This window comes from Panulirus ornatus, chromosome 41 (assembly GCF_036320965.1).
Source record: "Panulirus ornatus isolate Po-2019 chromosome 41, ASM3632096v1, whole genome shotgun sequence".
NCBI lineage: Eukaryota > Metazoa > Arthropoda > Malacostraca > Decapoda > Palinuridae > Panulirus > Panulirus ornatus.
In genome coordinates, this window is record NC_092264.1 from 6164568 (window position 1) to 6174590 (window position 10023).

Below are 10023 nucleotides of genomic sequence, written 5' to 3' on the forward strand. Positions count from 1 at the left end.
TCAAATACCTACGTAGAAATGCCTTAACATACATCCTAAGGTGAGACATGACTACATTAATCCACATGGGATCCAGCGTATGAACTCGCCTTGGTCACATGTGACTCCATCCACCATTCTTCTTCCTAGAGCGGAAACACAAGTCTCGTACCTTACTAACTCTCCTGCCATTACTTCTCCTCAACCGTCCCTATCCTTACCCAGTGATACTCCCTTGTTTTCTTTTCTACAGCTATCACTACGGGACTCCTCTCATGAACTGTGTATGTCCCAGACCCTAAGATCTGGACCCGCGTCAGGCGCCTGACTGCTGCTTCGCATGATTTCTGTGTAGAGACTAGCCACCCGAGGTTTGGCCGTTATGATGCTCCATATCCTCTCAAAGAGAAATGTAGGAATTCTTTTCGCTCTATTGTCTACCTATTTTCGTATGACGTTTCGACCTCCAGTCGTCTGGCCAGGTCCACCGATCGCGACAACATAAAATGTAGTGTGACGCTTAGCCAAAGTATAGAGAAGGTTAAAGTGAGGGAGAAATAAAATAAGGAGAAAAATTAATGTTTTAAGACATTAAGAGCAAGTGGAAGCCTTCCTTTTTATACTGGGGAAGGTCGTCGATACTGGTAGAGACAGGAAGGGATACAGAATTCCAAAGTCTCGTTGTGTAAGGAAAGAAACGGATATCACAAAATGTCCAACCTTGAGTTAATAGCCAAAGGCTACACAGTAATCATGTACTGCAGTACCTTACACAGGATAACCGTCAAATTAACGTCAGGGGGCGTACAAGCTGCTTGTGTAGAAAAGTTGTGCAATATTTACTTTTAGAGGGCATTACGGTTATACATACGAATGGCAAAATATTCTTTTAAAACAGATGAGGATTAACCAGTGAACCAGCCACAATGACACACAATATATCTAAAATAAAGACACATTGCCAAAACTAGAGAGTATGTGTCAGCATCCGAGTGGCATTACATGCGAGATTATAGGTATCTTTTGATCTAATTTTGATGAAAATTATTGCAAGCTATCAAATTCGGCAAAAATGGTTATTGCTAATTATGGTTCCATTGACCAGCTTCGCAAATTCAAGAGACGAGCGTATTTCTTTCTTTTTTTTTTTTTTGCCTGTCTTTGTCAAGCGTTAACTTCTGTTTGCTTTCATCTGGCAATATATGAAAACCATGGAACGCACGAGATTAAACCTCTTGTTGCTCCTGCTCTTGCACCCATCCATGCCCAACCACACGGCTGCCTCCCTCTACAGCCTCGGTATATAGAAACTGTATTCCTAGCGGCGTGGCACACAGTTCATGGCCATATCCTCCAAGGGAACGAAAAATGTGTATAAAGCCCCAGCGAGAACTCTCGTTGGTTTGGATTTCCTGAAGCAACATCACCAAGTTCGTGGGAGGAAGTCGATGTATATAAGGTATTCCATTATATAATGTAGATCAGTTTATTTTTTTGAGGGATATCAATTTGCTTCACCGACACGTTGGATGAATAAAATGAATATCATTACATCTCGTAGGTTACAGAAATGTTTGTGTGTGTGTGTGTGTGTGTGTGTGTGTGTGTGTGTGTGTGTGTGTGTGTGCCTATCCTTATTAATGAACAGGGCTAAATCCGTGATGCCCCTTGCTAATCTTACCCTCTTATCTTATCTTATATGCTCACAAAATTTCTCAGAGCTGGCAATAATTACCTCCTTATCTAAGTTACTCCGGCCACCCACTGTTTTCTTCCGAAAGAAACATTTCCCAACATCCGGCTTGACTCTGTGCTTGTTCATGTCTTGTTCCACCTCTCTGATATTTGAGATTCGCTCTCCTATTTCGAAGAAGCGTTTCCTGCTTACATTGCGAAACTATCTATTAATTCAAAACCAGTTATCACGTTTCCCCGTTGTTTTCTTCTTTATTTACAATGCAGGTGCATCTATTGACTTTCCATCATCATCTTACCTCTTCTGTTCTGTAAAACTGGTCCATAGTTCAACATTAGCTCTGTTTACCATTCCTGAACACAGAGATAACCTTCATTATTTTCCTTGCCATTCATTCAGTCCTTCATATAAAAACATTAAACAACGTCATTCAGAATCGACTCTTGTACACACACACACACACCTTGAGTAAACACAGTTATTTTCCTCCCCTCTCTGAGCGTCCAGGTCAGTCACAGGTTTCAGCACCGTAACATCTAATGATGAAGGTGAGGGAGGATTACTGACAGGTAAAGCACTAGAACCACATCATCATCTAATGTGGCAGCGTGTCCTCCTCCTCATCTGAGCTAACCCTCACCACATGTTGCTCAGATGACAACATTCTTATAGGGAAAGTAAGAATATCGAGGTCCATTTAACCTTCTACACATTCCTCTTTCCTCCTTTTTTTTCTCTTACAAGTGGCGTTCTTCCCCCATTCCATCCGTTCACTGGTGCTTGGCTGTAAGCGCCACTTTATTTTCTCCCAAGTGAAATCTTTTACTGCAACACTTTTTCCGAGTCTTAATTGCCTGCCAAACTATATTATTCCTCTGTATTTTGGTTCAGATAATTTTCTCGTTTTTACGAAGTTACAAAATAAAAGAAATGATGAGTTTTAATCGTTATATAACCCTTCCTCCGGCGCTTTGTAAGATCACTTCTCATTCACAACACATTCTGTGTGTAACTCATGGTCAGTATTCTCAAGTGGAGCTCCACTGGTGGTTCATGTTTTCCTAATTCTAATTCTCTGTACTTGAGCAACACATCTTGTCCTGTGCCTCAACCTGGCATGTTTCTGTGTACGTTAGCTAGTGAGGCCAGACCTTCTCTTGCCTGTGACATTTGCATTTTCTATTTCCCGAGACAATTCTGACTTATACACGCTCTCTTCATATCACTGACGTCATCCATTAAGAGAACTTTCTCACCAATATTGTGTTGCTGTTCTTGTAGCCTCTTGCTCCAGTCTAATTGCAGAGTCATATTTTTGGTACAAATCTGTACAGGTTTCTCATTCCTCTTCGTTTCCTCATAGATAAAAAAATATCAAGCAAATATCATATCCAACTTCATTATCAATATAATTATGTATTATCAATACTGCAAAGTGAACACACACACACACACACACACACACACACACATATATATCCCTGGGGATAAGGGAAAAAGAATACTTCACACGTATTCCCTGCGTGTCGTAGAAGGCGACTAAAAGGGGAGGGAGCGGGGGACCTGGAAATCCTCCCCTCTCGTTTTGAATTTTCCAAAAGAAGGAACAGAGAAGGGGGCCAAGTGAGGATATTCCCTCAAAGACTCAGTCCTCTGTTCTTAACGTTACTTCGCTAACGTGGGAAATGGCGAATCGATATATATATATATATATATATATATATATACACTCAAAGATTTTTACCATTGCCACTCAGCGTGCTCTTAGCGTTCAACAAGTTTGGGTTGCCCGCCACTTAAACTGTTACAAACATGCATGTTATAATGACTGGAGGCTGGGAAGGGGTGGGTGGGTTGTGATGCTGCGGGCGAGTAGTGCATCACTGTGGCTCTCACAGTAGTTATCCATCCAGGTCAATGAAACTAGCCTGGGTAGAGGGTACACAGTAGGCATCCACCACTCTACCAACCAGTCCACTCAGAACGGGGAGAGAGGGGATCGAACGCGGGTTGGAGTCGAGACAACCTCACCTTTAGGCTTCCGCCTGAAGAACCCAAAGACACACACACACACACACACACACACACACACACACACACAAAACAAGAACAACAACAACGGCTTCTAAATCCTGGGAGTAAAACACGAAGTAAATGATCAAGGACAAATACCCACGAAACTATCACGAAAACTATGAGCTTTGTAAACTTGGGAGGTGAAGCCAGGCGTGCGATAATTGACAACATGCAACACCATCAGGGCGGGTAGGTGGAGGGAGGGAGAGAGAGAGAGAGAGAGAGAGAGAGAGAGAGAGAGAGAGAGAGAGAAGAATACAGAGTTGATGTTGAGGAACAGAACATAGCGCCCTGGGCCTCGTGCCGTACTGCTCAAGACTGCAAGATTATATCTGAAAGTCAAGATGAGATGTACAGAGGAAGACACTCCTTTGATGAAGTAATCTACAACAGAGAAGCATACAGTCTTGGTACATGAATACACTGGAACCCATTCGCTTGTTAGAGTAATGCAGCACAAAACAAAGTACTCTTGGCACAGTGATGTACTACAGTGATGTACTCTCTCGCGACCTAACATGGGAGCACAGGGGGGGAAAAAGTGTGTCTCAACAGAGTAATGTAGTTTAGAGCGACGTCTTTCTCTGACAGAGAACAATGTCCTCCTCGAGACGTTAATGCAGGAGAGGAGGGAGAACATTAGTACATACCCTCACTCCAGGCTGTTGGTGGACAGCGCTCTGGGCCGCTGGAGGTGTGAGTGACAGTAACTCCTAACGCAGCCGAGTGGTGAAGCCGACAGGTCTAGGTGTGTACACAGCCACTCGTGGGGAACGAGGAGTCCAGGTGTGTAGATCGCTGAGGCAGATGAGGTCGATGTGCTCAGGTGTGTACACACACACACACACAGGCTGTGAACAACAGGACACATTATTGATTACGGAAAACTTGTCATCCTATTCCCGAAATAAAAAAAGTAAAACGAAGACATCTTGACGGTAAGGTAAATCTGAATGTAGTGATGTATCAGATAAATCTCATAAGGCAGGTAATGAAAACCGATATCATTGGTTCTCTTTATAAAGTCTTGGTATTAAAATTCATTAGGAAATTAAATGAAAATGAAAAATGATCATCTGAAGGTCAAGAAAAGATATGGAAATCAGGAGATCTTTCTGAGCAGGTAAGTAAAGATATCAATATGGTTTATAGATGATACAAGAAAAAAAAGCAGTTTACTTCCTTCTCTTGTTACAACCTTCTCTGTTAAAACTCAGTTCTTAAAAATGATGGCAAACTTACCAGCTCTCAAAGATTCTACTGTATTAATGTATCTTTTCCAGAATAGTATAGTCATATAAAATAAGAGAGTACATGGTTAATGATTAAACCCTTAAACCTTATTCTTAAAAATCAGTAAGCCAAATTAATACGCTGGTAAAACCTTATACTTAATTATTCTTGGAGATGCATTATTCATACTGAATGCACTGCTAAAACATCATACATTTTTCTCCTTCTGGATTAACCAGCAAGTTGGAATTCAGAAGCTTTGTAATTGGTATTAACTTCACCAACTTCTCAGATCCAATGTGGTTTCTCGGAATCTGAACAAACACAGCCAAATACTGGGAATATCCACCTATATCTTTCGTTGGAGTCAATCGATGCGAGAACTTCTGGCGCAGTGTTGATATGTTTAGTGAAATTAGTCCTTCCTATGTATAAAGCTATCAATACAGCAATAGATCTTGTTCTTACAGAAGGGTCTTGTGGGATAATTGTGGCGTTGCCAAGTTTTTAACACAATCAAAAGCTCGATTCGCTGGCGTTCTAGCAAAACCTTAATTCAACAGGATCTATGGCAAATGTCAAATTCTCATATTCTGTTGCCCGGGTCAACAGATTACACCAGTAAAAATGTTGTAGATTTCCTCGTAGCATGTTTAAGCCCGACTCAAAATCACTTATGATTAATGAGTAAGAAGAACCTGGGGCTGCTGGAAGTCACCAGAGTAATCTAAACTAAACCATTTTCATAACTTCTTGATGTGGACGTTGTCCTGTACCATGCGACTGAGGCAGCCTTCTGTATGGTCCAACATTTTGCCAACGGCAACATCGAACTCAAAAGGTAGTGAAGAACAGGCCAATATATACACACTACGTCAAGCTGCACAACAAATTGATTTACTCCCGAGACGGACTGCAGTAGGCGCTGTGCTAACTACTACACACGTGAATCTGCAAATGACTTTTTTTTCAAATGGAAAGCTCACCAAAAATTAGCATATTTCTTTCACAGAGCGCGCGTGTATGGGCTAGAGGGAGAAAAAGTCCCTGCCACTCAGGCGCGAGCGATGATGAACCCACAGACAGCGAAGATCACGGTGGATGACACAATATCCCGTAAAGTAAAGATAAAGACGGGAACACCGCCATATGCAAGTCAAAATTTCGTACACAGGCATCACTCATGAAACAAAATCCTAAAATTATGTAAAAACTTCAGCAAAACCAATATACCAACGTGGAAAAACTATCTCACCAAACCTGCAGATAATGGACGAAACTCTAGTCGCATTTGCATAGAAAACACCCTGACTACGGCCGGCTGTCGGGGGAAAAGTACCAGCGATTTTTTCTGAATGACCGTATATGTATAACTGTGTGTGTGTGTGTGTGTGTGTGTGTGTGTGTGTGTGTGTGTGTGTGTCAAAACTGCCGGTTGATTCTATTCCAAAGTCATTGTGTCGGCTTGCCCTTACCATTTCCCCACTCCGGACTCACAATACTGTAGGCACACACCCAGAGCAACCTAACCAACGTCTTCAAACATCACTGGTAGAGGATGTGGTTGAGGAACGTGACTTACCACAAGATGTTCACCTTAGCATCTGTCCTTCCCACATTCTGTAACACACATACAGTACGAGCACACCATCAAGAACCAGGAACATCTGCCACGTGGTAAAGACTTTTTTCAATCAGTAAATGCACACACACACACACACACACACACACACACACTGACACATGCACTATAAAAGGTGAGCCGATTCAGAATAAGGAAAAATAAGAAAAGGAAAACTGAATATGAAAAAAAATAGGTTTATGTTACTGCATGGAGAGTAATGAATACCTGCAGGGGAATCTTTAGTTCTATACACTGCTTGTCTTTCAGCGACGTAATCAATAAGTAAGAGAGACCCAGACCTGCTGCTCCAGGCACGAGATAACGGCGTCAGGGCCCCCCCATCATCAAGCCCCGGGGAGGAGGGACGAGGTAAACTACCTTGGCCACTAGTGTATTCCTCTCACCTCACATGGTCGCCAAAGCAACCATAATCCCCTCCCCCTCCACTCGCTGTTCCTCTCACTCAGTATTGATCACACCATCACCAGGCCCGCTCCAGCCAGGGAGCATCGGGAACATACTAACAACGGCGTAATTTGCACACATCCGCTCCCCCAGCTGCCATACCTAATTCACTGAAGCATGAACCCGCCGTCCACGGCCAAGCCTTACACATTACTCCATGGTTTAGATTGACGGCTTCACGTGTGCCCTGGTTCAGTCCAGTGACGGCAATGTCGACTTCCCCCCACCCTTCCATCTCCCACATCCATCGTGTTCGCGCTGTCCAGATATATCCCAAAGCTTTCCCCAGTCCATCCTTCCATCTCCTTCTCATTCTACTCCTCCCCTCTGTTCCCTCACCTTCTGGTACAGAGATCATCTTAATCAGTCTTTCCTCGCTCATCCTCTCCAAATAACCGAATCATTTCAACATATATCCCCGTCAGTAAAGCCACACTGTACCTACTACTACTGCACGTCTCATTCCTTACATGATCAACCCGTCTCACACACAACCACCTTGGACGAGGATGAACCACTGGGAGCACAGTCTCGCCCAAGAACTTCTCACTCCAAAGGAACATACGTCCCTGCTGCTGGAGGTAGCGCAGCCTTGGGCTGAAGGAACTTTAGAAAGAGGTCCTGGTGTGACATATATATACATATATATATATATATATATATATATATATATATATGTCTCCATGGTTGTTTAATTTGTTTATGGATGGGGTTGTTAGGGAGGTAAATGCAAGAGTCCTGGAAAGAGGGGCAAGTATGAAGTCTGTTGGGGATGAGAGAGCTTGGGAAGTGAGTCAGTTGTTGTTCGCTGATGATACAGCGCTGGTGGCTGATTCATGTGAGAAACTGCAGAAGCTGGTGACTGAGTTTGGTAAAGTGTGTGGAAGAAGAAAGTTAAGAGTAAATGTGAATAAGAGCAAGGTTATTAGGTACAGTAGGGTTGAGGGTCAAGTCAATTGGGAGGTGAGTTTGAATGGAGAAAAACTGGAGGAAGTGAAGTGTTTTAGATATCTGGGAGTGGATCTGTCAGCGGATGGAACCATGGAAGCGGAAGTGGATCATAGGGTGGGGGAGGGGGCGAAAATTTTGGGAGCCTTGAAAAATGTGTGGAAGTCGAGAACATTATCTCGGAAAGCAAAAATGGGTATGTTTGAAGGAATAGTGGTTCCAACAATGTTGTATGGTTGCGAGGCGTGGGCTATGGATAGAGTTGTGCGCAGGAGGATGGACGTGCTGGAAATGAGATGTTTGAGGAAAATGTGTGGTGTGAGGTGGTTTGATCGAGTAAGTAACGTAAGGGTAAGAGAGATGTGTGGAAATAAAAAGAGCGTGGTTGAGAGAGCAGAAGAGGGTGTTTTGAGATGGTTTGGGCACATGGAGAGAATGAGTGAGGAAAGATTGACCAAGAGGATATATGTGTCGGAGGTGGAGGGAACGAGGAGAAGAGGGAGACCAAATTGGAGGTGGAAAGATGGAGTGAAAAAGATTTTGTGTGATCGGGGCCTGAACATGCAGGAGGGTGAAAGGAGGGCAAGGAATAGAGTGAATTGGAGCGATGTGGTATACAGGGGTTGACGTGCTGTCAGTGGATTGAGTCGGGGCATGTGAAGCGTCTGGGGTAAACCATGGAAAGCTGTGTAGGTATGTATATTTGCGTGTGTGGACGTGTGTATGTACATGTGTATGGGGGGGGGGGGGGGTTGGGCCATTTCTTTCGTCTGTTTCCTTGCGCTACCTCGCAAACGCGGGAGACAGCGACAAAGTATAAAAAAAAAAAAAAAAAATATATATATATATATAGATAGATAGATAGATAGAGATAGATAGATAGATAGATATAGATAAATATAGATATATGCAGAAAATTGAAAAAAAATCTATAAACTAGTACATTGTTTTGAAACATCCTGTTACACTTTTTTTTCCAGTCAGAAACGACAGTTTCTCGATGCATTGTCTCAAGTCGATGGGATATTTAATAATTCGCGTGTGATTCAGGCATTTCCATGATAAAGGGAATACTTTTGCCAAGAAAGGACAAAAAACGCTTCACTTTCAACGATGAATAATGTATCAACTTTCAACAGGGGAAACGAACATTCGATAGTAAACACAACCATCACCCAAACGGTCGCTTAACAATCGAAAGATCACACACTCAAAATAAAGGTGTTTATTTTCATTTTGGGAGCCTAAGTTTTCGTTTCACCTGGGAAGTGTGTCAGTTACATAGGAAGTATCGAAAAGTCCATCTACGTAGCGCAGTCGTACGAGAAAACGTCATTACGGTCTGAAAAAACGGTGTATACATGTCTATATATATATATCTATATATATATATATATATATATATATATATATATATATATATATATCTATATCAACAACTAATATCTGGAGGCTCACCGTATACATCTCAACTGACGACCTTCGTCCACTTCAAAGTGATCACACAACACACTGGGCTACCGGGGCGGAAAGCCTCCCTCCAAACACCTCACCACACACACTCCTAACTGTCAAGAGACAGTGGACGGCGCGGAGGCTCAGGGCTGTTCCAACATTCCGAAACCACTCGCGACTGTTCGAACCGGTACCGAACGACAGTTTGGTGGATTACTACGATTACTGTACAACATGTTTGTTGGATCTGTACGAAGAAAGCTTATGTACGAACATGAAAAAAAAAGTGTCACCCACAGCCATCGCTAATATAGATGTTCGTTTAACAGAAAGGGAGATACGTAGTAAATGGTCGTTAGCCATCGTTCAAATCGTCAACATGGGTAACCTAATGATACACGTACGTCTGGCTGCCACCAACTCTCCTCCAGAAAGTATAATATCCTGCATCATCCTGATATCAAGCGAGAAACAGCGTACTAAATGTATGTAAGAACGACTCTCTATTATGACGAGTTATTCCGTGGAACAGCTCAACCCGACATTG

General features: G+C 42.7%; 1 protein-coding gene across 1 annotated transcript in view; it reads right to left on the bottom strand.

The window, feature by feature from the left end:
* Positions 1–9604, bottom strand: part of LOC139761640 (alkaline phosphatase-like) — a 656491-nt gene extending 646887 nt beyond the window's left edge. Inside the window, exons 1-2 of the mRNA XM_071685927.1 lie at positions 9480–9604; positions 4402–4602 (exon numbers count right to left, since the gene is read on the bottom strand). The gene's annotated coding sequence lies outside the window, so the exon portion shown is untranslated. The remainder of the gene's footprint in view (positions 1–4401; positions 4603–9479) is intronic.
* Between the last annotated feature and the right edge of the window lie 419 nt (positions 9605–10023).